The following is a 26,524-nucleotide window of genomic DNA, read 5'->3' as shown; positions in this document are numbered from 1 at the left end:
TGTTTGAACAGAGTTTAAACTGAATACTAATAGCCTCCAGGGTCCCGAAGAGAAAACTAGCAACTTGCATAAAATGAAAGAATTGGGTGGAAATTCGGGAAATGGTCTAAGTTTGGAACACATTGTTGATAAAATAACTCCTATGGAAGGAGTTGGCGAAAGCCTATTTCGCCAGGGTGCACAAGCTCCCCACATGGGAATTAACCGGAAAAGAGGTGAGGGTTAATGGGGACGCCATTTTTAAATAGCAGAAGCTGGTTTTACGGGATTTCGACAAAGCATGTGAATAATAAAGACAACCCCATGGAAGCCTGCCTGTTATGTTTGAAAGCAACATAAAGATTAGTATTTGCATGAACTTTTGTAGTATACCCATAAGCTAAGATCACAACTCTTTAGTTTTTGTTTGCTAAGGAAAAATAAGAACTAAAAGAAAAATAGGTGGTTATTAAATTGAAGTCTGATGCTACAAGACTTTAGTAAGGTACAAGATGTTAAGATATTAAAGGAAGTCACAATGTAATCGGTAACTGTTTAGATGCTGAATTGAATGTATAACTGTATTACTCTGTGGAAAAAAAAAACTTTAGTATTGTGTCAGATTCTAAAATCCTGTAAGACTGTATTACTTCGTTTTTTTCCGATGGTACAAAACGCGTTGAAGAAAGGGGGTGTTACGCCTGCACCCCCTCCTTTTTGAGAATCGCAAGATCGATATTAATTCAGGTCAGGAGACCCAGGAAATGAGAGAGAGACGTTTGGAATGTCTTGGCCCCTCGGCGATACAAAGCTACGGGAAATGGCCATTGTCTCTTGGAGACGGAATTGTGTATTGAGTACAGTGCTATCTATTCGAAGCCCTCAGGGATTGACCAAAAGTGGGCTGGTTCAGGGGAGGCATCCCTCCACCCTGATTGACATCTGAGACCCCGTGAGTGGGGATAAAAGAGGGTCTGAGGGAACAGCCCCTCAGACGTACCAGAAGAAATGCTAGAAATCCTGTAACAGCGTAATAGCGAAAGCCGGTGGAAAGCCACGTGCGTCCTTTTCCATTTGCCTCGGAATTGGTGGGCCTTGCCACAGAAGAACGGCTTTAGCTAACAACAAAGGAGAAATCAGCCCCAACGACTCTCGAAGGATCGACATCATAAAAGGAATGGGCAAGTTTTAATCCGTCCCTCTCTCTCCAATCAAAAGCTGCAGCTTGAATGAACTTCAGTGACTTTTATATTTCCATCGCACAATACATTATCCCCTAGACAACGATAGAGCTATTTCTTATTGATTATTATTATACCCGCGCTTTTAGATTTAGTATTGACAACGTATATTATCTGTATGTTTGCATTGATATTATTTTTGTGTATTTTTATCAATAAATAGTGTTAAAAATAGTACCATCAGAATTCAAAAGACCTCTCTATCTTTGCTGGTAAGTGACCCAGTTACGGGGTATGTAACACTGTATACATAGCCCTCTATTTTTCTAAGCTCAATGTAGCCATCCAGGAGTCTCTTAAAATACCCTATCGTTCCCGCCTCCACCATCACCGCTGGCAGCCCAATCCACACAGTCACCAATCTCTGCGTTAAAAAAAACTTACCCGACATCTCCTCTGTACCTACTTCCAAGCAGCTTAAAACTATGCCCTCTCGTGCTAGCCATTTTGGCCCTGGGGAAAAGCCTCTGACTATCCACACGATCAGTGCCTCTCATTATCGTGTATAACTATGTGGTCAAAGTGGTCATCCCTGCAGACACAGACCAGTTCATTGGTCCTAAACACCCTCACCCAGGTCAGCAGACAAGGTTTAGTGATGTGGTTCATATGGGCCTCAGTCAGGCCATTTTGTAAGCTGTATACAGAATTGGCTTTGCACGCAGAGACAGAGTGTTGGCAGAGGGTTGTTTTGTGATCTGATGTTAGTGACTGGTGAGGCGGGGAGGGGAGGAGACAGAGTCAGAGTGACTGACAGAGCCAAGAGCGGCCTCTGATCGTCTAGCTCGGCCTTCACGTTACCACACCCAACAATTTCCAATGGTTTCTCCGCAACACAGCGCTCCGGACAAACTCTCTCTGACATACCACGTGAATGATTCTGGGGATTCTCCTGCTTCTAAATTATAAGAAGTGTTTTTAGAAAGATAGAAACATAGAAAACCTACCGCACAATACAGGCCCTTCCGTCCACAAAGTTGTGCCGAACATGTCCCTACATTAGGGATTACTAGGCTTACCCGTAGCCCTCTATATTACTAAGCTCCATATACCTGTCTAAAAGTCTCTTAAAAGAACCCATCCCCCTCCACCATCATTGCCGGCAGCCCATTCCACGCACTCACCACTGAGTAAAAAACTTACCCCTGACATCTCCTCAGCACCTTAAACCTGTGTCCTCTTGTAACCATTTCAGCCCTGGGAAAAAGCCTCTGAGTATCCACACGATCAATGCCTCTCATCATCTTATACACCTCTATCACGTCACCTCTCATCCTCCATCGCTCCAAGGAGAAAAGGCAGAGTTCACTCAACTTATTCTTATAAGGCATGCTCCCCAATCCAGGCAACAGCCTTGTAAATCTCCTCTGCACCCTTTCTATGGCTTCCACATCCTTCCTGTAGTGAGGCGACCAGAACTGAGCACAGTACTCCAAGTGGCGTCTTACCAGGGTCCTATACAGCTGCAACATTATCTCTCGGCTCCTAAATTCAATTCCATGTTTGATGAAGGCCAATACACCGTACGCCTTCTTAACCACAGAGTCAACCTGCGCAGCTGCTTTGTGCGTCCTATTTATCCGACACACAACACTCCAGAGAGAGAAAACAAAACTCCCTCATGCACCACTGAAGTAGTTCTAGGAATTTGCTGCTTTAAATTATAGGAAGTGCTTTTCCATTCTACAAATCCCCGAGGAGCTCGGTGTGTCCCTCCCTGGCCCCATGACTAGTGCGAGCGCCCTCACACACAGTAGCTGGTGGGTGAGTGTCCAGTGATGAGAGGGTTAATTCATTAGAACAATTGTTCTTCTGGGTCGCAGGTAAAATAATAAAAACTGTCACATAAAAGGGTAGCTGAGGAGCTGGTGCGAGGTGGTTGGGGATTCTGGTACAAGGGTCATGGCAAAGTTTGGACGAGAGTCGCAGGGGAATGGGAACCACAGTATGTGGGAGGGTTGAGAAAGAATATATGACAAGACCGCTTGAGAAGTAACAGACCAAAGGGCAGGCTAATAAACATGGTGGGACTGATACGCTGAAATGAGATTATTTCAACATTATGTTGTTGGACGGACATTGTTTTACACATGAGTGCGGGTGGGACGGGGGTTAAAAGGTGCAGAGGCTACCCGACTGGGAGTGTCACAACAAACTGTAGGGCTCATTTAAAGAGGTAATTTGCAGTTACACTGATGGGATTATCATATTGGCCCCCCAATAACCACCAGGGGCAGAGGCATGGATATGTTTGTGCTCATGGAGTGGTGCAGAACAACAGGGTTGTCACAGTGGGGGCCATTTTCTTCCCTAGAATTGATTGGATCTTCCTCAATACTTAAATGCGGAAGATTTATTCAGTGAATCCGAGGAGTGTATGAAACATTATGTACAGAACCCAGACAGAGGAGAGAACATACGGAATTAGTTTTGGGAAATGGCCCAGGCCAGGTAACAGCTGACAGTCAGTGAACATTTTGGGAACAGTGATCACATGTTAGTTTTTTAGCTAGTTATGAGTGAAAATAAGATCAGACCTTGTATGGAGGTATTATCTTAGAAGAGTCTGCACCGCCATTCTGAGATCATGGCTGATCATTCACTATCAATACCCAGTCCCTGCCTTATCCCCATATCCCTTGATTCCGCTATCCATCAGATATCTATCTAGCTCCTTCTTGAAAGCCCTATCCATCAGATATCTATCTAGCTCCTTCTGCTGAAGCAGGTGATAGGAAAGGCCATAAAGGGGCCACAAAATGCCCTTAATGAGCAATGCCAAAGATAATTTCAGGAACTTTTTGATTTATATTAAAAAAATGAGAATAACAAGATATTGAAAAGGTCCACTCAAGGTGAAAGGAGGAATGTTGTGGTTGGAGTTGAAGCAAGTGGCTGAGCCACGAAATGAGTGAAAACAGAGTGGGACATGTGAACGTGAGAAACATGCTGAGGTTAAGGAGGAGGTCTTCTGAAAAGCATTATGGTGGATAACACTCCAGACCTGATGACTTATATCCTACAGTAGTGAAAGAAGCAAGTGAGGATATTGTTGGGGATTTGACAAGGAACTTTGTGGCATCACTAGTTACATGTGAGGTCCCACAGGAATGGGTGTAACAAATTCTGTGCCTTCATCAAGAAGGGAAATAGTGAGAATCCATGAAAGTATAGAAAAGGGAGCCTCACGTCAGTGGTAGGGAAGATACTGGGGAGGATACGGAGTAACAGGTTTTATGCATATTTCACGACCATGGCCTACAGTTAACCTGGCTCTGTGCAGGCATTTCTGAGGGGGTAATATCACTGCTTGATGAGGGCAAGACAGTGGACATTATCGATATGGACCTTGGTAAGGTAATTGAAAAGGACCATCATGCTCAGCAGATTCTGAAGATAAAGATTTATGGGATCCAAGGTGAACTGAAATTTTGATTTAGAAGGCAGAGTAGAGTAGGAAGACTGTTATTCTGGTTGGTGATCCGTGTCTAGTAGTGTTTCACAAGGATTAATGCTGGAAATTATGTTGTTTGTGATGTATATCAATGTCTGGGTGAAAATGCAGATGGGTGCTTTACAAGCTTACAGGTGACTCCAAGACTGGTGAAGCTGCACACAGTTTGAAAATTGATCAAAAAACACAGTAGGATATAGATTATTTACAGAGACCCTCTTGCAGATTCTCTGTCAGAATAAAAGTTAAATTGAACAGGTTCTGCCTCTGCCGCATCTGCTCTCAGGATGAGACTTTTCATTCCAGAACAAACGAGATGTCCTTCTTTTTCAAAGAAAGGGGCTTCCCTTCCTCCTTCATCAACGCTGCCCTCAATAGCATCTCTTCCATTTCTCACATGTTTGCTCTTACCCCATCCTCACGCCACCATACCAGGGATAGGGCTCTTCTTCTCCTCACCTACCTCCCCTCCAGCCTCCGCATCCAGCACATAATTCTCCAGAACTTGGGCCATCTACTACGGGATCCCACCACCAAGCCCAACATTCCTTTCCCCCAACTTTCCTCAGGGATTGCTCAGTCCCCCACGTGACTCCCTTGACCATTTGTCCCTACCCACTGATCTCCCTCTTGGCACTTGTACTTGTAAGAGGAACAAGTGCTACAACTGCCCCTACGCCTCCTCCCTCACTGCCATTCAGGGCCCTAAATGGCCCCTTCCAGGTGAGGCAACACTTCACCTGTCTGTCTGTTGGGATTATACAGTGTCTGGTGGGGTCTCCAATACATCAGTGAGAACCAACGTAGATTGAGAGACTGTTTTGCTACATCTGCCAGATGTGGGATTTCCCAGTGGACACCCATTTTAATTCCAATTCCCATTCCCATTCCGATATGTCAATCCATGGCCTCCTGTACTGCCAAGATGAGACCATACTCAGGTTGGAGGAACAACACCTTATTTTCTGCCTGGGTAGCCTCCAATCTTATGGCATGAACATCAATTTCTCAAAATTCTGGTAGTACCCCCATCCTCCTTCATCAATCACCTCCCCTTTTCATCGTTTCCCTCCGGTGCTCCTTCCATCTTTTTCTTTCTTCTATGGCCTTCTGCCCTCTCCTATCAGACACCCACTTCTCCAGCCCTGTATCTCTTTCACTAATCAACTTCCCAGCTCTGTACCATCCATCCTACTCACAGTTTCACCTATCCCCTTGTGCTTCTCTCACCACTCCCCCCCCCCCACCTTTTAAATCTACTCATCTTTTTTCCAGTTCTGCCAAAGGGTCGCGTACCGACAAAAACAACTGTACTTTTTCCATAGATGTTGCCTGAACTGCTGAATTCCTCCAGCATTTTGTGTGGGTTGCTTGGATTTCCAGCATCTGTAGATTTTCTCTTGTTAAGTTTGAAGAACCTTGGTTTTCAAGGGATATTGGGGTCCTGTTTAGGAAGATAAAGAGGTCCGCAGCAGGTTTACATAGGTAGGAACAAATGAGGTGCTAACAGAGTATAAGAAATGAAACAGAACTCTTAAGAAGGAAATCAGGACTAAAAGAAGGCGTGAGGTTGCCGTAGAAGACAAGGTGAATGAGAATCATAAGGGATTCTACAGATATGATGAGAGCAAAAGGATGGCAAGGGACATAATTGGTCTTCTGAATATCAGAATGGCAAGCTATGCATTGAGCAAAAAGACATGGGGGAGATCTTAAAAGGATATTTTTGCATCTGTATTTATACGGGAAACAGACTCAGAGTCTGTAGAAGTGAGGCAAAGCAGCAATGAGGTCATGGACCCCAGCCAGCTTCCATAGGAAGAGGTGTTGGCTGTCTTGAGGCAAACTAAAGTGGACAGATCCCCGGGGCCTGATAAGGTGTTCCCGCAGACTATGCAGTTAGCAAGTGCTGAAATTGCAGGGGCCCTGGCAGAGATTTTTAAATCATCCTTAGCGACAGGTGAGGTACAGGATAGCAAACGGTGGAAAGCCCCTAGTGATTTCCCGACGTATGACAGGGCTGAGGATGAGGGAGCAAGTTTACAAGTAGTTGATGGGTATAACAGTAAAGTAAGGAAGGACAAGCCATTGATTTGGTACAAATGCAGACAGAGTAAAAGGTTGAATTGTAGAACAGAGGCAAATTTCAAGTGAAGAATACAGGACTGAAGGTACTGTATTTAAAAATGCAGAGTATTTGGGAAAAGGTAGGACATACTTGTGGCAAAATTTGAGGTTGGTCAGTATGATGTTGTGGGCATCACTGAGTTATGGTTGAAAGAAGGCCATAGTTGGGAGCTGAACATCAATGAATATACTTCGTATTGAGAGAGCAGGTTGAATGGCATAGGCGGTGGTGTGGCTCTGTTGATAACAGATGGAATTACATCTGTAGAAAGAGGTGACAAGGTCAGAGGATGTTGAATATTTGTGGAAGGAGTTAAGAAACTAAGGGGAAAAGATCATTATGGGAATCATATATAGGCCATCAAATAGTAGCCAAGGTGTGGATTTGAGAATGTAAAGGGAACTGGAACAAAGGCATGTCACAATTTAAATAGGGGACCAGATTGCAATTGGATTGGGAAAAATCAGGCTGGTGTCATTTCTCAAGAGAAGGAATTTATTAAATGACTACGTGATGGATTTTTAGAGCATCCTGTACTTGAGTCTACTAGGGGAAAGTCTATCTTAGATTGTGTGCTGTAAAATAACCCAGATGTTATTAGGGAGCTTAATGTACAGGAGCCCTTAGGAGTCTGTATTCATAATATAATTGAATTCATACTGTAATTTGAGAGGGAGAAGCACAAGTCAGATGTATCAGTATCGCAATGGAATAAAGGGAGTGAAAGAGGAGCTTGTGCAGGTGGATTAGAGCAGGATACCAGCAGAAGTTCAATGATTGGAAAGCTTTCAAAATCCAACAAAAGGCAACAAAAAAAGCTGAAGAAGGGAAAAGAAAATGAGAGTAAATAAGCCAATACTATAAAGCAAGATATTAAAAGATTTTATTCAGTAATGTAAAGAGTAAAAGGGAGGTGAGAGTTGATATTGGACAACAGGAAACATGCTGATATGGGAGTAATGGAGGACAAATAAATGGCAGATGAACTTAATGAGTACTTTATACCAGCCTTCACTGTGGGAAGACACTAGCACTATGCCAGAGGTCCATGAGTGTCAGGGAGCAGGACTGAGTGCCATTGCTTTTGCAAAGGAAATAGTGCCAGGCAAACTCAAAGGTCTTAAGATGGATAAGTCACCTGGACCAGATGGACTGAGAGTCCCAAGGAAACATGCTGAAGAGATAAAGGATGCATTAGTCATGATCTTTCAAGAATTACCTGATTCTGGCATAGGTCCAGAGAACTGAAAAATTCCAAATGTCATTCCACTCTTCATGAAGGGAGGAAGGGAAAAGAGAGGAAATTATAGATCAGTTAGCCTTACCTCAGTGGTTGGGAAAGTGTAAGCATGAGTTTTTGCGATCCTGACACTAATGATAAAGTAAGTAAAAGTCAGCATGGTTTCTGTCCAGGGAAAAACATGCCTGGGAATTCTTTTAGAATTCAAGTAAACAACAAAGTTGGATGGACAAAAGAGAGGCAGTGAATGTTATTTGCTTGGATTTTCAGAAGGCATTTGATAAGGTGCCACACATGACACTGCATAACAAAACAAAATCCTATGTCATTACAGGGAAGATACTAGCAGAGATAGAGGGATAGCTGACAGGCAGGAGGCAGTGTGTAGGAATAAAGGAGGCCATTGCTGGTTGGTGGTCAGTGCAGTGGTGTTCTTCTGTGGTCAGTATTGGGACCACTACTTTCCACACTGTTTGTCAATGATTTACAGTGGAATTGATGATTTTGTGGCTAAGCTTGTGAATGATATAAAGATAGATGGTTGTGCTGCAGAAGCAATGTAATTGCAGCAGGAATTAGATAAATCAGAAGATTGGCCAAGAAAATGGCAGATGGAATACAGTGCTGGGTAATGTCTGATAATGCACTTTGGTAAAATGAACGACAGTGCATACTCATCTAAATGGGGTAGAAAGTTCAAACATTGGAGGTACAAAGGGACTTAGGATCCTCGTGAAAGCTCCAGAATGTCTCCAGGTTGTGTCTGTGGTAAAGAAGGCAAATGCAATGTTGGCATTTATTTCAAAGGGAATAGAACATAAAAGCAAGGAGATAATGCTGAGGCTTTAAAAGACACTAGTGAGGCCACACTTGGAGTACTGTCAACAACTTTGGACCCCATACCTCTGAAAGGATGCATTGGCATTGGAGAGATTCCAGAGGAGGCTCCGGGAATGAAGGCTAACACAGGAAGAGCATTTGGCAGCTTTAGGCCTGTACTCACTGGAACTCAGAAGAATGTGGGGTGGTGGGGGGAATGACATTGCAACCTACTGAATATTGAAAGGACTGGATAAGGTGGATATGGGGAGGCTCCTTCCTATCATGGGGATAGCCAGGTCCAGAGGGCGCAGCCTCAAAATTGAGGGGTAACCTTTCAAATAGGAGGTAAAGAGGATTTCTTTTTAGCCAGAGAGTAGTGATTCTGTGGAATGCTCTGCCACAGACTCTGGTGGAGGCCAAGTCTGTGGGTATATTTAAAGCAGAGGTTGAAAGTTTCCTGATTGGTCAGTGCATCAAAGGTAATGGCGAGAAGGGGTTGAATGGTATCTGGGATCAGCCGTAATGAAATGGCAGAGTCGCTGGGCTGAATGGCCTAATTCTGCCCCAAAGTCTTATGGTCTTACACCAATCTCCTTCTAGCATCTCACATCACCACCCCTCCCCCCAAAAAAACACCTTGCCCTTCACCTGGTCTTACCTGCCTTGTAATCCACACCCCTCCCACTGGCTTCTGCCCTTTATTTTTAGTCCTGGCGAAGGTTCTCACCCCGAAATGTCAGGTTTCTGCTGAGTTCCTCCAGCATCTTGTCCATGTTTGCCTCAAACCATGTATTGATTAAACTAATCAACCGGGTACAGTAGAGGAAAACACAAAATCAAAGAATAGATGAAGAGGCAATGGCTGCTGGTAGACTAGAGGACTGGGATTTTTTCAGGAACCAGCGATGAGAGTCAAAAACTAAAACTAACAAGGAAAAAACAGATAAGTTGACTCAATAATTTGCTTTGGTGTTCACAGTGGGGACACAGCAAGCATCCCACAGATATCTAATGGTGACATTTTAACACTAATAATATGTAACAATCGGCATGAGGAAGGAAAATCTAATGGGACTAAAAGCAAACATTACCAGGTCCCAATGACCTGCATTCAAGGGTTTCACAGAGAGTGGCTGTAAAGAAGGTGCTGATAGAACTTAGTAAAACTCACTGTGTGCCAGGAAGGTCTCAGTGGAGTGGAAATCCATTTTTGAAATAGGGCGGAAGACAAAACCAAGTGACTGTGGTCCTGTTAACTTCACATCTATGGTTGGTGAGGTGCAGGAGTCTGTGATGAATGCAGAAATAACAAGTTACTTAGTAAAGATTCATGTGATCAAATGAAATTGACATATTTTAGTGATCTGCCGACCTAAAGAAAGGTGTGAGGTGGGAAGAGGATAGGGAGAAGCTGGCTGAGTAGAATACTTGGTGAATGGAGTTTAATGTGGGAACATGTAATGGTGTGAGCAGATATGTATAATTAACTATAATTTATGTTCCTTCAGGTTGTTACAGACAGAGGTGGTAATTGGACCAATTCCCACTACTTATTAAAAACTCCCAATGATGTTCACCCCAAATAGCCTCTGCCAACCAAGTCCAGCTCCAGGGCTTGACATGTGCCTCAGCTAATAAACTCAGCAGAACCATTTCTACCAGCTTTATTAAAACCAGTCTCTTTGGGCAGATGGGGTTTCATTCGTGTGGTTGGCAGCTTATCTAGAAGCAAAACTCTCAAATCTTGGCTGAATTATGGCTGTACTCACTCATGGGGAAGACTTTCGGAGTAAAACCCCAAGGAAAAAAATCTGGAGCTGGAGTTCCTCAGGCAGTCCTACATTCAGTTCAACATTGACTGGCAACTCCAGTGATGCTGCTGGTGCCAAACTGTATCTGTCTCTGCCATTCCTTTGGGTTCACCAATGCATAGAAAGGGAGAGCTCGCTATATTGGCAACAATTTGCTCTCCATATTATACTGCCCAGGCTTGTGTATCTAAACAGCTAGGACACAAAATCCATGGTCTACCCTGACCAAAGGAAGCCTCTCACAGTATTATTGTGCAGAGAAGTTGTAAGTGGGAAACTGAGATAGTGCAGGTGTCCTGCACAACAAAAACAGATGTGGATTTAGTGAGAGGTTCATTAGATCAGACATGAACAACTTCCAGAAAGTGAATACTGCATTGATTTTTATTGCTGCAGAAATAGACAATTGTTGTTACAGTGTCAGACCATAAGATAGAGGAGCAGAATTAGGCCATTTGGCCCATCGAATCTGATCTGCAATATCATCATGGCTGATCCATTTTGCCTCTTAGCCCCAATCTCCTGCCTTCTCCTCGTATCCCTTCATGTGCTGACTAAACAAGAATCTATCAACCTCTGCCTTAAAAATACCCAATGACTTGACCACCATAGCCTCCTGTGGCAAGGAATTCCATAGATTCCCATCCCCCCATCTTTTAATATACTTTTTTCCCCTCCAGTCCTATTGAAAAGTCTTGGCTCGAAATGTTGACTGTTTTGTTTTCCATAGATGCTGCCTGACCTGCTGAATTGCTCCAGAATTTTGTGTTTTGTTCCACAGATTCACCATTCTTAGGCTGAAGAAGCTGCTGCTCATCCCCTTTCCAAAAAGACTGCCCTCAGTTCTTAAGACTCCCCCACTTTAGGAAACTTCCTCTCCGCATTCAGCCCTTTCAAAATTCAATAGGTTTCAATGAGGTCATCCCTCATTCTTCGAATTCCAGTGCATAAAGGCCCTGAGCTTTCAAATGGTCTTCATACTTCAAGCCTTTCAATCCTGGTATCACTTTTGTGAACCCCCTTTGAACCCTCTCCAACATCAGCACATCCTTTCAAAGACAAAGGGTCCAAAATACTCTTCACTTACTCCAAATGTGCCTCACTCGTGCCTAATAAAACCTCAACATTTACCCTTGATTTTGTCAACTCAAAATGAATGCTAACATCGCATTTGCTTTCCTCACCCTCTCGACCTGCAAATTAACTTTTGGGGAATCCTGAATGAGGTCTCCTAAGTCCATTTGCAACTCAGATTTTTGAATTTTCACTCCATTTAGAAAATAGTCCATACCTTTATTTCTTCTACTATAGTGCACGACCATAAACTTAAGCGACACTGTATTCCATCTGCCACTTCTTTGACCATTCTCCTAATCTGTTTGAGTCCCTTTCTAGCCTTTCTACTGAATCAAAACTGCTGCCTCTCTGCAAACTTTGCATCATCATCCATGTCACTGACATGTTGATAGATCCTGGACCTGTCAGGGCCTGAAGGGTTACAGGGAGAAGGCAGGAGAGGACAATTGAATCAGCCATGATGAAGTGATGGGGCAGACTCAATTGGCCAAATAGCCTAATTCTGCTCCTATATATGGTAAAAAGAAGCCGTCCCAACACAGACCCCTGGGCAGAGCATGACTAATTACTGGCAACAAACTGGAAAAGGCTCCCTTTGTTCCCACTCTTTGCCTCCTGCCAATTAGCTTCTGCTTTATCCATGCTAAGATATTTCCCATGGTATCTCTGGCTGTTAACTTGTTTATAGACAATAGACAATAGGTGCAGAAGTAGACCATTCGGCTCTTTGAGCCTGCACCACCATTCTGAGATCATGGCTGATCATCTACTATCAATACCTGGTTCCTGCCTTGTCCCCATATCCCTTGATTCCCCTATCCATAAGATATCTATCCAGCTCCTTCTTGAAAGCATCCAGAGAATTGGCCTCCACTGCCTTCTGAAGCAGTCCATTCCACACCCCCACAACTCTCTGGGAGAAGAAGTTTTTCCTTAACTCTGTCCTAAATGACCTACCCCTTATTCTTAAACCATGCCCTCTGGTACTGGACTCTCCCAGCATCTGGAACATATTTCCTGCCTCTATCTTGTCCAATCCCTTAGAAATCTTATATGTTGCAATCAGATCCCCTCTCAATCTCCTTAATTCCAGCGTGTACAAGCCCAGTCTCTCTAACCTCTCTGTGTAAGACAGGCCAGACATCCCAGGAATTAACCTTGTGAATCTACGCTGCACTTCCTCTACAGCCAGGATGTCCTTCCTTAACCCTGGAGACCAATGCTGTACACAATACTCCAGGTGTTGTCTCACCAGGGCCCTGTACAAATGCAAAAGTATTTCCTTGCTCTTGTACTCAATTCCCTTTGTAACAAAGGCCAACATTCCATTAGCCTTCACTGCCTGCTACACTTGCTCAGCAGCCTCATGTGTCAAAGGCCTTCTGAAAATCCAAAGTACACAACATCCACCGATCTTCCTTGTTAGTTCTTCAAAGAATTTCAACAGATTTGTCAGGCAAGATTTTCCCTTGAGGAAACCATGCTGACTATGGCCCAAGTATCCCAAAACCATATCCTTAATAATTGCCTCTAACATCTTCCCAACCACCCTGGTCAGATTAACTGCCCTATAATTTTCTTTCTTCTGACTCTCTTCCTTCTTGGAGCAATATTTGCAATTTTCCGTTCCTCTGGAACCATGCCGTCAATGTCAATTGATTCTTTAAACATCATTAATAATGCGTCCACAATCTTGTCAAGCACCTCTCTTAGAATCCCAGGGCCCAGACCATCTAGTCCAGGTGATGTATCTACTCTCAGACCTTTGAATTTCCAAACAACATTCTCCCTAGTACTGACAACTTCACACAGTTCCTACCCTAGCACACTGCAAGTGTCTTCAACAACAAAGACTGATGCAAAATACTTAATCAATTTTTCCACCATTACTACCACTCCAGCATAGTTTTTAATGGTCCAATATGTACTCTCGCCTCTCTTTACCTTTGATTTTCCATATTTTCTTTCTTAATGACTTCAGCTGCCTGATGTTGGCTTTGAAAAGCTTCTGAATCCTGAAATGTCCCACTGATTTTTACTCTACATTATGCCCTCTCTCTGACTTTTATGTTGCCTTTGACTTCTCTTGTTAGCCACGTTTGTGTCATCTTGACATTGGAATACTTCTTCCTCATTGTGATGTGTATATCCCATACCTTCCGAATTGCTTTCACAAATTCCAGCCATTGCTGCTCTGCCGCCATACTTGCCTGTGTTCTTTTCAGATCAATTTTGGTCAGCACCTTTCTTGTACCCCTGTGATTCTCTTTACTCTATTGTGCACAGTGATGCATTTGGAGAGGTTAAAGCAGGTCTGGACATACACAGTGAATGGCAGAGGTCCTGAGGAGTCTGAATGAACAGGGGAACTTTGGGATACAGGTATATAGTTCCCTGAAAGTGGCAACACAGGTAGACAGTGTTGAAGAAGGTGAACAACATGCTTACATTTATTCTCTAAGGCACTGAGAGGAGTTGGGACATCACATTACAGTCTTAAAATTCATTAATTAGGTCACAGCAACAGAACCCTGTGCAGATTTGGTCACCGTACTGTAGGAAGCATGTCATTAAGCTGGAAAGCTGCAGAAAATAATCACAGGAATGTCGCCTGAACTGGGGGCTTGAGTAACAAGGAAAGACTGGACGGGCTGGGACTGCAGTGAAGGAGGTTGATGAAGACCTTGTTGAAGTTTATGGAACTATTAGATGTGCGACAGCTTGAAGACACGTGGACTCCTGGAAATTTGGTAGAATATATTCAAAATGTGACTGCCCATGAGAAGGAAATGGAGCTGGAGATGGATGGACCCAAGATCAACCAGGATTCAGTGAGTTGGTCACACCTGAGGTCAGTCTGCAGATTGTTGTGTGACCACCATGACGGAAAGGGGAAGAGACAGGCAGAGTAATGTCTCCCTGTGGCCGTGACCTTCAGCAACAAATACACTCCTTTGGATACCCCTGGAAGGATGACAAACCAGAGAGAGCAGCCCATCAGGTCAGCGATACTGAGACCCCAGACCGATGCTACACGAGAGGAAAGGTCAAGCAGAGCAGTGATGACAGCAGACTCACAGTACAGGAGATGTGCAGGAGCTTCTGTGGCAGCAAGGGAGATAGCAGGGTAGTGTGTCGCCTCCTGGGTATCACAGTCAGGGACATCTCAGATGTGCAGGATTTCCTAAAGATAAATATGGTGGTTGCGTTGGTGGTAAGGAAGACAAATGCAGTGTTACCATTCATTTTGAGAGGACGAGTAGACAGAAGCAAGGATGATTATTCAGAATGATTATATTACACAGAAGCTGAGGATTGATAAGGCATTTGTCCAATCACATTTGGAGTATTGTGAGCAGTTTTGGGTTCCTTATCAAAAAAAAGGATGTGCCAGCACAGGAGAGGGTCCAGAGGAGATTCACAAGAATGATCCCAGCAATGAAATGGTTAATGCATTTGCACTGTTTAACAGCTCTGAGCCTGGATTCAACGGAGTTTAGAAGAATGAGGGGTCATCTCATTGAAACCACTCGAATACTGATAGATAGAATGGATATGGGGAGGATTTTTTTATATGGGGGAGTCTAGAGTCAAAGGGCTCAGCCTCAGAATATTATTACACCGCTTTAGAACAGAGATAAGGAGAAATTACTTTAGTAAAGAGTAGTACATCTGTGGAATTCATTGCCACAGACAGATATGGACAAGCCATTGGATATATTGAAGGCAGAAGTTCTTGTTTGTGGAGTTATGGACAAAACGGAAAAGAATGGGGTTGAGGGGAATATGATATCTGTCATGATCACTTATTCCCAGCAGACTGTATGGGCCAAATGGCCTATTCCAGCTGCTCCAATGGTCCGGGAGCAGCTGCAGAACATTTCAAAGGGAAGGTTGATCAGCCGGACATCATGGGAAACGGTGCATGTTGTTACTAACAACATAGGGAGAAGGGGGGAATGTGGTCCTGTGCAGATAATTTACAGAAATAAGACAGAAATTAAAAAGCAGAATCTGCAGGGCAGTAAGCTCTGTGTCACTCCCAGTGACACTTGTCAGTGCAGGGAGATATAGAACAATACCACTGATGAATGTGTCACTGAGGAGCTGGTGCAGGGGACAGAGATCCTGTTTCATGGAACAAAGGCTGCTGGGGATGGGTGAAGAGAAAACCTCACTCCCAAGGTCTTCTATGGAAGAAACAGCTTTCTACTTCCTAAAACTGGAGGGATTATTTTTAAAGTGACAGAGAGGAGGTGTTAAGAGGAGCTGAGGGGTGAGGAGATGGAGGCAGATAAAATTATCTGAATCATACAGATGTTAGAGGGACACAGACTGTTTCCCTTGGCATGGGTGTCTGAAACTAAAGGGATTAGTTTTAAGATGAGAGGATGGAGGTTTAAAGGGGATTGGCAGGTAAACATTTCACACACAGAATAGCTGGTATCCCAAATGAGCTACCAGAGGAGGTGATGGAGGCAGAAACACACAAAGTCTCTGTTGATGAACACTTCCCAGCAACCTGTCATTACTGTGTTCATCCTGCACTGGTTGACCTTCCCGGTGCTGGGTCCATTGTCGTTTTCCATCTGTATTAATGAGGTAAACTATGTTTGCAGATGACACCAAGATTAGGGATGCAGGTGACAGCAAGGAAGGCTAGCAAATCTTGATGTGGGATTCGGACCAGCTGGAAAAATGGGCTGAAAGTGGCAGGTGGAATTTAATGCAGAGGAGTATTGTGTACAACAAGTTTAAGGAGAGGTGTGTGTGTGATTAAATTGGATCTGAGGAAAACCTTCCTCTCTCCCCAGAAGAGAACACACTGCCTGTGGAGGTGGTGCAGGCTGGTATTTAAGGACCATCTGAATGAGCATTTGAATCACCAGGGCAGGGTAGGAGACAGACCAAGTGCTGAGTTAGTGAAGACAGAACCTGGAACAGAGAACTTCAGGGGGACTAAGTCTCTATTCATTAAAACTCACCAGGAACCTGTCATTCGCTGTGTACATCCTGCTCTGGTTTAACCTCGCAAAATAGAGTCAGTGATTTATACAGAACTGAAACCGTCCCTTCGGTAAAACTCATCCACGCTGACCAAGTTGTCACCCAACTCGTCCCATCCGCCTGCATTAGGCCCGTTGTTGTGAACTATGTGCCTGTCTGGACACGCCCCCTGTTGATTGCTCCTGTGGCTCCTCCCACAGGCCCCTGTATAAAGGCGATCTGAGGCCTGACGCTCGGCCTCAGTCTCCAGGACAAAGTATGATAGATACTCACTCCTGGTTCCTTCTTCCAGTCAATAAAAGCCGATATCTCGCCTTACGTCTCAGTGTGAGTTATTGATGGTGCATCACCCGTGTCCCTCTCAACCTTTCCTATAATATTGTACCTGAGGCAGAGAGCGGGTGCGGTGAGGCGTTGACAGACACTCACTGTTCCGTGGGCAGGAAGAGGAGATGCCGATTCCCACAATGGAGACCAAATCCACTTCACCGCAGACCCACCGTCCCTGATCGTTTCCCAGGAAACGACGTCGCTGAAGGAAGGCCCTCTCTGACGTCAGCGCGCTTCAGGTCGGCCACACGTATGTCACATGACCGTCATTCCGTGCGAGGGAGCTGTCAATCAGGAAACTTGCGAGCATTGTAAATAGTATTAGTACAGTGGGGAATATCCAGGAACGGTGACGCACACCCACCCCCCATCCCACGGGAATTGACTGTGTTCTAGACTGTAATAATCACATTTTAATTTGACTCCTACACGTGAAAATCTGCAGAATTTGACGCTCCACGGTCTTGTAAGTACTTGATATTTGTATTTTCTATATTTTTGTGTGATCAATCTTTTGCTGTTTTGGGGAGAAACCAACAAACACTTATCACACTCAAAGTAAGTGATTATCAACGTATGTATATGTCACCATATACTACCTTCATATTCATTTCCTTTCAGGGATAAACAGGAAAAAGAATACAATGGAATTTATGTAAACTATGAACAGTAAAGACTGACAGACAACAAATGTGCCAAATAAAACAAATTATGCAAATAATAAAAAATAATACTGAGAACATGAGTTGCAGAATACTTGAAAGTGTCTCTGTAGTTTATGGAATCAGTTCAGTGAAGTTATCCATGCAGTTTCAACAGCAGGACTAATCACTCTTAAGGGTAATAACTCTTCCTGAAGATGGTGGTGTGGGACTTAAGGCTCCTGTACGTCCTTCCCAAAGGCAGCAGCGAGAAGAGAGCATGGAGTAGAGGAAGGCTGCCCTTGATGATGGATGCTGCTTTCCAGTAGCAGCACACCTTGAAAATGAACTCAATGATGGGAGGGCTTTGCCTGTGATGAACTGGGCTGTATCCACTATTTTATGTAGGCATTTTCTGTTCCTGGGTTTTAGTGTTTCCTTATCAGGCCATGCTGCAACCAGTCAGGATACTGTTCACCGTGCATACAAATAAATTATGTCAAAGTTTTAGATGTCAGGTCGATTATACACAAACTTCCAAGTAGAGTCACTGCCGCACCTTCTTTATAGTGGCACTTACTGTCCGTCCCAGGACAGATCCTCTGAAATGATAATGACAAGGAATTTAAAGTTACTGACTCTGCACTCCAATACCCTGATGATTGCTGGCTCATGGCCCTCCTGTTTCTTCCTCCCGGTTCACTGTTTCTTCATCTTGCAGAGAATAATCAACTCTTTAGTTTTGCTGATGTTGAGTGAGAGCTTGTAGTTTTGGCTCCATTCAAACAAATCCTCCATCTCCCTCCTGATGGCAAACTTGTCACCTCCTTTAATTCAATCAGCAACAGTGGTGTCATCTGCAAACCTAAAAGCTGACCGTGGAAGGGGAATAGAAATTACAAATGAGTGAGAAGTTTACATTAAAATCAGCAAAATATTAGACAGAAAATTAGTTACTTTTTTCTCAGAAATGGGAAAATTGGCGGCCCACTTGTTCATGATGACCAAGATCTTCAAAACTGGCCCCATTCGACCTCCTTTGTCCCACATCCCTCTCACCATCACTATTCACATATCTGTCCGTGTGTCGTTTTACATTCTGTCACTGTTCAAGCCTCGACCAATTCCACTATCTGCTTGTTCCATATCCCCACCACCCTCAGAGTGAAAATGTGTGTCCTTCATATTTTAATTCTTTCTCCACTCACCTTAAATCTATGCCCTCCAGCTCTGATTCCTCTGTGCTAAAAATGTTTCCTTTCATCCTAACAATAACCCTGATGAATTTATGTACCTCAAATTTAAAAACCAAGAGGAGGATTGGTAAGACATTTGTCAGTCCACAAGGAGTACTATGAGCAACGCTGGGCCCTTTATCCAAGTAAAGATGTGTTTGCATTGGAAAGAGTCGAGAGCAGTTTCACGAGAACGATCGGGAATGAAAAGATTAACATATGAGGAGTACTTTTTGGCTCTGGGCCTGTACATGCTGGAGTTTAGAAGAATGAGGAGAGATTCACATTCTAAGCAATTGAGTGAACGTGGAGAGGATGGTTCCTGTAGTGGGTTAGTCCAGCACCAGATGGCACACACTCGGAACAGATGGATGTCTCTTTCGAAAAGAAATGAGAGAACATTCCTTTAACCAGAGGGTCATGAATCTATGGAATTCATTGTCAAGAGTGGAGGAGGCCAAACAGTGAGCACTGGATACAATCAATTGACATGTCAATCCATGGCCTCCTCCACTGTTGCGATGAGGCCACACTCAGTTTGAAGGAGCAACACCTCATATTCTGTAAGTGTAGCCTAAAACTTGATGACATGAACTTCAATATCTCGAACTTCTGCTAATGCCCCATGCCTCCTTCACCATTCCCTTTTCTATCTCACATTATCTTCCTACCTGCCCATCACCTCCATCTGGTGTTCATCCCTGTTTTCTTTCTTCCATGGCTTTCTGTCCTCTCCTTCTAGATTCCCCCTCTCTAACCCTGTATCTCTTTCACCAATCAACGTCCCAGCTCTTTAGTTCACTCACAGTTTCACCCATCACCTTGTGGTTCTTCCCCCACCCCTTCACATTCTAACTCTAATTACTCATCTTTTTTTTCGCAAGTCAAGTCGTCAACATTTATTGTCATTTCGACCATAACTACTGGTAAAGTGCATAGTAAAAATGAGGCAACATTTTCCAGGACCATGGTTTACATGACACAGTACAAAAACTAGACTGAACTATGTAATACAAAAACACAGAGAAAGCTATACTGGAGAACAGACCTACACTGGACTGCATAAAGTGCACAAAAAGAGTACCAGCATTACAATAAATAATAAACAGGACAGTAGGGCAAGGAGTCAGTCCAGGCTTTAGGTATTGAGGAGTCTGATAGCTTGGGGGAAGAAACTTATATAGTCTGGTCATAAGAGCACGAATGCTTTGTAGCCTTTTTCCAGACAGCAGGAGGGAGAAGCGATTGTATGACGGGTGCATGGGGTCCATAATGCTGTTTCCCTTGCTGATGCAGCATGTAGAGGTGATGGCGGGAAGAGAAACCCCAATGATCTCACTATACACTGCAGGGTCTTGCAATCTGAGATGGTACAATTTCCGATCCAGGCAGTGATGCAGTTGCTCTGGACACTCTCAATACATCCTGTAGAATGTTTTGAGGATGTGGGGTGGGAGATGGACTTTCCTCAGCCTTTGCAAAAAATAGAGACGTTGCTGGGTTTTCTTTGCTATGGAGCAGGTGTTTAGGGACCAGGTGAGCTTCTCCGTCAGGAACACCAAGAAATTTGGTGCTCTTTACGATCTCTACCGAGGAGCCGTCAAAGTTCAGCGGGGAGTGGTCGCTCCGTGCCCTCCTGAAGTCAACAACCATCTCTTTTGTTTTGTTCACATTAAGAGACAGGTTGTTGGCTCTGCACCAGTCTGTTGGTCACTGCACCTCCTCTCTGTAAGCTGACTCATCATTCTTGCTAATGAGACCCACCACGGTTGACTCATCGGCGAACTTGATGATGTGGCTTGTGCTGTGTGTTGCAGCAGAGTTGTAGGTCAGCAGAGTGAACAGCAGTGGACTGAGCACGCAACTCTGAGAAGCCCCCGTGCTCAGTGAGATGGTGTTGGAGATGCTGCTGCTCCCGATCCAGACTGACTGAGATCTCCCAGTCAGGAAGTCTCGGATCCAGTTGAAGAGGGAGGTGTTCAGGCCCAATAGGCTCAGCTTTCCAATCAGTTTCTGAGGGACAATTGTGTTGAATGCTGAACTAAAGTCTATGAACAGCATCTGAACGTATGTGTCTTTTTTGTCCAGGTGGTTTAAGGCCAGGTGGAGGGTGGTGGCCATGGCGTCATCTGTTGAGCGGTTGGGACGGTACGCAAACTGCAGGGAGTCCAGTGAGGGGGGCAGCAGGGTCTTGATATGCCTCATGACGGGCCTCTCAAAACACTTCATGATAATGTATGTAAGAGTAATGGGACGGAAGTCATTTAGGCAGGACACTGAGGACTTCTTCGGCATGGGGACGATGGTGGCGGCCTTGAAGCACATTGGAATGGTGGCGCTGCTCAGGGAGATGTTGAAGATGTCAGTGAGAACACCTGCTAGCTGGTCTGCACATCCTCTGAGCACGCTACTAGGAATGTTGTCTGGTCCAGCCGCCTTCCGTGGGTTGACCCTGCACAGGGTACTTCTCACATCGGCCGCGGAGAGACACAGCACCTGGTCATTCACAGGAGGGGTGGACTTCCTCACCGCCATGTCATTTTCCACCTCAAAGCGGGTGTAGATCTTATTCAGCGCATTTGGGAGGGAGGCATCACCTGCAGTCAGGTGATGTTGTCTTGTAATAGGTGATGTCATGGATGCCCTTCCAAATGCACCGCGTGTCACCGCTGTCCTGGAAGTAACGGTGGATTAGCTGGGCATTTGCACACTTTGCCCCTCAGATGGTTCGGGACAGTTCGGACCTTGCTGTTGTTAAAGCTGCCTTGTCGCCTGCTCTGAAGGCGGAGTCGCGGGACCTCAGCAGTGCACGCGGTCATCCATGGATTCTGGTTGGCATATATAGTGATGGTCTTGGACAGAGTAACATCATCAATGCACTTGCTGATGTAGCTGGTCACTGATGCTGTGTACTCCTCTAAGTTGGTAGAGTCGCCATCGATTGCAGCCTCGCTGAACATGTGCCAGTCAGTGTCCTCAAAAAAGTCTTGAAGAGACTGATGGCTCCTGCTGGCCAGGTTTTGACTTGCTTCTGAACTCCAGTTCTGATGAAGGGTCTTGGCCTGCAATGTTGACTGTACACTTTTCCATAGATGCTGCTTGGCCTGCATCCCTCCAACATTTTGTGTGTGTTGTCCAGTTACGGGTGATGATCTCAACAGGCTTGCAGGTGAAGTTTTGATTTTCCTGGATGGACTGTTTGGGTTTCTGAATGGTGGTGCAGGGGCAGGTGTAGCACATGTTCCATTACAGGGATGTAGCAGCAGTGAGATCAGTGGAGAGGGATGAATGGAGGGAATCACGGAGAGAGTGATCGCGGCTGAAAGTGGAGAGTGGGGTGGTGGAGGCATGTGTTTAGTGTTAGAATCCCTTTGAAGCTGGTGGACTTTACATGGAATGTTGTGCTGAATATGAACACTCGTGAGGTGGTACATAAGGACAAAGGGAACTGTAACACTGTTATGGCAGTGAGAAGATGAGGCAGGGACAAATGTCTGAGAAATGGGGTGAGGGGTATAGGAGGGTGAGGGCAGCAGCAATGAGAGAGGAAGGGAAACCCCGTTCTTTGAAGAAGGAAGACACCGCTGATATTCTGGCAAGGAAAGCCTCACCCTGGGAACAGATGTAGTGGTGATGAATAAAAGGAACGGCATTTGTACAGTAGACAGGGTTGGAAGAGGGATTGTCAAGATAGCCGTGAGAATCAGTAGGTTTATGGAAAGATCTCACTGGACAGTCTGTCTCCAGAGATGGAGACAGAGGTATTGGGAAATCTGAGAGAGGTGTCAGAAATGTGCAATTGAATTTAAGGGCACGGTGCAAGTTGAAGACGAACTTAATGAAATTCTTGAGCTCCTCATGGATGTATGAAACAGCACCAATGCAGTCTTCAGGGCAGAGCAGAACGAGTTACGGATTGGCTCACTGAAGATGTTCACCAGGATATTTCCCAGATTAGAGTATAGGAGGTCTAAGAAAAGTTTGGACAAACTTGTGTTCTCTCTTGGACCTCAGAAGCTGAGAGGAATCCCAATGGAGGGGTTTAAAATCATTAGAGGGTAGTCAGAATCATTTCTCTAGGGTAGAGATGCCAAAAAGCAGAGGACATGCTTTTAAGGTTTGATAGTAACGGATGCAGACAGTTTGATGGAGATTAAGAGGCTTTTAGACGAACCTGTGAATATGAAGTGACTGGAGAGATATGATGATAAACAGAAGGATGGCATTTAGTATGAATTGGCATCATGGTTAGTACAATATCATGGGCCGAATGGCCTTTCCAGCACTGTACTCATTTGTTTGTTGCATATTCCAAGAAAGGGAACATGAAATGTCTTGAGTGAGATTAAGAAAATGCAATGATATTTTCATATACTTTTAAAACCGGATGCTTGCTATCGAGAACATAGGATCTCTCAGAAATAAATGAGGGAATTTCTGCCAGAAGCCAAAGTATGTGGGTGAGATGCCAAATAACTATGTTGCATCTTTGTATTGGCAGATGGAATTCCATGGAGACAAGTGTGAGGGTTGTAGTTTGGAAGGAAAATCCAGGATCTATACAGTAAATGGTAGAGCAGTGAGGAATGTGGTAGGACAGAGGGATCATTGTGTTAGGAGAGCTTCAGGCACATTAGCTTTATAAACGAGTGCTGAGTACGGGAGTTGGGATGTTACGATGAAGTTATATGAGACATTGTTGAGGTTTGTTTTGGAGTACTGTGTGCAGTTCTGGTCAACTACCAATAGGAAATATATATGAAGACTGAAAGAGTAGAATGAAAATTTCAAAGGATGTCACCAAGGTTTGATGAACTGATAAACAGGGAAAGGTTAAGTGTGTTAGGACTTTATTCTTTGGAGCATAAGAGAATGAGGGGAGATTTAATAGACGTATATAAAATGATGGGGAATACAGATTGTGTGATTGTATGCAGTCACTGTCTTGTATTGTGACACACGTGTTTAATCTTACAATTGCAAGGATAAAGTTGTAGGCTGACCAGGACTGGGAACTCAGTTATCCAGCATATTCAATGTTCCACACAAATCTGCAGAAGTGAAACAAGGAGGGCGGCTTTGTTCATCATGTGGTGGTGAGGCTGATGTACATGTAGAGACAATGAACAACAGGGGGGAGATGAGGTGGGAGGCAGAGCACCCTGAACCATTACATGTTACCTTTTCATGGGACAAAGCACAAAAGGGGAAATGATTAAAGGGAGCTAAGAAAGGAACCGTGACTAACATAGGTGAATTTAACCTCTGTATTGATTAAACTAATCAAACTGGTACAGAGGAAGAGCTGGTTTGGAATGTTCAGGGACTGTGTCTTTCGACAGCATGTTACACAGAGGGTGGAGTTGTCTTGGGTGGACAGAGTAAACAGGCTCATGGACAGCTCTCTGGATGTGCAGTGGCATATGCTTAAACAGCTGGTTCCTAGCAATCAGCAGCTATTGATCCCAATTAAACAGGGGAATCCAGGAGAAAGATGGACTCTGGGGAAATAATAAGTGGAAGTCTAGAGCACAGAAAGTGACAGGGCCCAGAGGTAGACCACTGGACTGAGACTTCCAGTGGGAAGAGACACAAAAGCTTATACCTGCATTTAAATTACAATAAATTAAACTCAACACTGTGAACAGTGTGCACACTGGGGAAATAGCACACATCTCAAAATTATCTCTGTTGACATTTCAACACCGTGCAATAATTTGCAGCAGTCACTATCATGAGAGAAAAACTAATGAGACTAATGGCAAACATCACCAGGTCTCAACGACCTGCACTTGAGGGTTTTACAGGGAAATGGCTGGAGAGAAAATGGAGAAAGAAGTTGCAGTTTGTCAAAATGCCCAGTGTTCCATGAATATCCCAGTGAAGTGGAAAATCTCAATTTTTTCTATTGTTCCAGAAAGTTAGAAGACAGCAGAAGGTAATTGTAATCCTGTTTACTTCACATGTGTTGATGGCAAGATGATGGAGTCTATGATCTTGGAAGAAATTACAAGTCAGTCAGAGAAGTTCTGTCCATCTGGCCCAGGGCAAGAAATCTCCCATACTGGTTGCACCCATATCAGACTGAAGCTTTTCTATCCACATCCCTGTCCAATAGCTTTTCAATCTTGTTAATCTCAATCATTTCCTCTGGCTGTTGGCTCCATATCCTACACTGCCTGGGTGAAAGAAATAGCCCATCATGTTCCTATTCAATCTCTGCCTCTCACCAACTAGTACCCTCAAGTTCCTGATTCCACATCCCTGTTAAAAAGTCTCTGTGCATTCACCCAATCTATGACCCTTGCTATTTTATACATGTGTATGATATTGCCCCTCATTCTCCCACATTCCAAGGAAAACAGTCTTAACCAGCTCAGCCACTCTTCATAACTCAGCCATTCAAGTCCTGGCAAGATCCGTGTACACCTCTCCTGCATTCCTTCCAGCCTAATCGACATCTTTCCTGCAGCAGAGTGAGCAAAACTAAACATAATATTTCAATGCAGCCTCAGCAACATCTTGTACAACTGTAACACAACATCCTGACATCTGTACTCAGTGCACGGACTAGCGAAGGACAGTGTGCCAGAGTCAGATTTAATATCACCGGCATATGCCATGAAATTTGTTGTTAGGCAGTACATTACAATATAAAGTAATAAAAAAACTGTAAATTAATATAGATAAATATACATTAAAAAGATAAAATACATAAATAAATCAAAAAGAGTAGTGAGATAGTGTTCAAGGGTTCAATGTCCATTCAGAAATCTGATGGCAGAGGTGAAGCAGCTATTACTATTACCGTGTGTGCCTTCAGGCTCCTGTACCTCCTCCATGATGGTGGCAATGAGAAGAGTGCATATCCAGGTGAGGAGGGTTTTTATTGATGGATGCCAACTTTTTGAAGCATTGTTCCTTAAAGTTTTCGTCATCATGATGTCCACCTGAGACATGGTTTGAGAGGCTGCCAGCTGGTTGGTGAAATGTAACTCATGTTTGACCAACATGACACACGTTTTAAGATCATCAGACCTTCATCCTGTAAGATAGAGGAACCGAATTAGGACATTTCGCCCATTGTGTCTGCTGCTCCATTTCATCATGGCTGATTCATTCTCCCTCAGCCCCAATCTCCTGCCTTGTCCCCATATTTCTTAATGTCCTGTCTAATCATGAGCGTATCAATCTCTAAGTTAAATATACATAAAGCCTTGGCTCCCACAGCCACATGTGACACTGAATTCCACAGATTCACCACTTTCTGGCTAAAGAAATACCTCCATATCTCCGTTCAAAAAGGCTGTGTCCTCTAGTCTTAGGCTACTCACAACAGGAAGCACCCTACCCACATTCACTATCGGGGCCTTTCAAACATTCGATAGGGTTTCAGTGAGCTCATCACTCATTCTTCTGAAATCCAGTGAGCAGAGGCCCAGAATCAACCTAAAGATAATAGTTTTAAGGCAGAGATGAAATTTGAAGGTTAGGTATTTCACACAGTGAATAGCTGTTATCTGGAATGAGCCGCCATAGGAGGTGGTGGAGGCAGAAAC

The 26,524-nt window shown here is 44.2% G+C and overlaps 1 protein-coding gene and 1 long non-coding RNA gene across 2 annotated transcripts in view; one reads left to right on the top strand and one right to left on the bottom strand.

Moving 5' to 3' along the window:
- The window catches only part of LOC132383918 (histone H2AX-like), a 35,937-nt gene that overhangs the window by 7,729 nt on the left and 1,684 nt on the right, over positions 1–26,524 (top strand). The window lies entirely within an intron of this gene.
- Positions 10,033–25,912, bottom strand: LOC132383926 (uncharacterized). The gene is made up of 3 exons (XR_009508799.1): positions 25,774–25,912; positions 17,189–18,602; positions 10,033–10,152 (listed from the first exon to the last, which is right to left on the bottom strand). It is a non-coding gene; the product is annotated as an uncharacterized LOC132383926 (long non-coding RNA).

The sequence above is a fragment of the Hypanus sabinus genome, chromosome 31 (genome assembly GCF_030144855.1).
Source record: "Hypanus sabinus isolate sHypSab1 chromosome 31, sHypSab1.hap1, whole genome shotgun sequence".
Classification (NCBI taxonomy): Eukaryota; Metazoa; Chordata; class Chondrichthyes; order Myliobatiformes; family Dasyatidae; genus Hypanus; species Hypanus sabinus.
This window is presented reverse-complemented; position numbering and strand designations above follow the sequence as displayed.